Here is a 1,520-nt window from a genome sequence, read left to right on the forward strand (position 1 = left end):
ATAGCCTACAAGAAACAATAGAGAACACGATTAGCACAACGCACTGCTACACCAGAAGTCTTAGGTTCGATTTCTAGGCAATCTGTGTTCAAAGTTCTGTCTCAATTCCACCTTATGCTCGTTTTGGCTAAAGGGACTGGACCTACAGTTTGAAGTGGGATCCGTACCACTGTCCAATGTGTCCCCCACAGAGGATCGAACCGGAACCTTGTGATTACGAGGCAACAGTGTTAACAGTATGCCATTGGGGAGGGCAGGAAGGCACTCTTTGTGTTCGTCTATTCATCGTCAAAATTAATTTGGAGAGGTAAAAAAGTGACTTATAATAACGAAATACAATACTCTCCTTGATAAAATCTTACTGATTCTCGAGAGACAGTAATCTATTGATGTGTAAAAAACCGTAACAAACATTTCTTAAGAGTGCAGCTGCTTCCTCATCTCATTACCCATTTGACATTAACACTGGTGAACATAATATTAACTTTTGTAAGATTTTAAAGTTTCGTTTGTTTGTTTAATATCTGTATCTTTTTCATAGTTTCGTGTTCAAATTGTTCTTACACAGTTGCTTATTTTTACAAAGTTTACATGTTCAAAATTCATGTCGTGTAAAAATATACATAATCTGTTCATAAAATTATATGAGTGAGATCCATTAAAAACTGAACATGATAATATATTGCCACAGTTCTCCCATATACAGGGTGTATCAAAAAGAATCATCCGATTTCAAAAGGCTATATTTAGGAAACCAATGAACATAGAACCTTGCTGTAAATTGTAAAATACATGTTGGAATATAAAGTTATATCTACATAATGTTTACAATTGCTCTATATGTCTACCTCTGGATGCACAGCATACAACCGCACAATAGTGAAATTCATCCCATACTTGAGGGGGCATGTCTGGTGTTATTGCAGTCACTGCTGTTGTTATGTGGTTTCACAGCTCATCCACAGTTCTTAAAGGGAGGGGGGAGACATATGTGGGATCTTTCATGAATCCCCCACAAGGAAAAATCACAGATAGTGAGATCTGGAAATCTCGGAGGCCAATGGTGTGAAGCCAAATCGGTAGGCTCCCTACGGCCTATCCATAGTTGAGAAAGCTCATTGTTAAGAAATGAATGAACATCCAGGTGGCAGTGGTGGTGATCCGTCCTGTTGGAATATGAAAGGCATCAGAGTCTGCTTGTAATTGCGGGAGAAGCCAGTTCTGCATTTCCAGATATGTGCAAAAGACATTCAGTCTGTCGCCATTTCCCGAAAAAAGGTTTACGGTCTGTACTTTCTATTGTAAGTAAAACTTTATATTCCAACATGTATTTTACAACTTAATGCAAAGTTCTATGTTCATTGGTTTCCTAAATATAGCCTTTTGAAATCGGATGATTCTTTTTGATACATCCTGTATATTAATTATCCTTGCTTCTCCAGTGTGCTTCAAATGCATCACAGAATCGAAAACATCTTGAGTTTGTGAGTATCTTGGATTCCGTTCATACGAATTTCGTG

Source organism: Lepisma saccharinum, chromosome 4, assembly GCF_977018435.1.
Source record: "Lepisma saccharinum chromosome 4, izLepSacc3.1, whole genome shotgun sequence".
NCBI lineage: Eukaryota > Metazoa > Arthropoda > Insecta > Zygentoma > Lepismatidae > Lepisma > Lepisma saccharinum.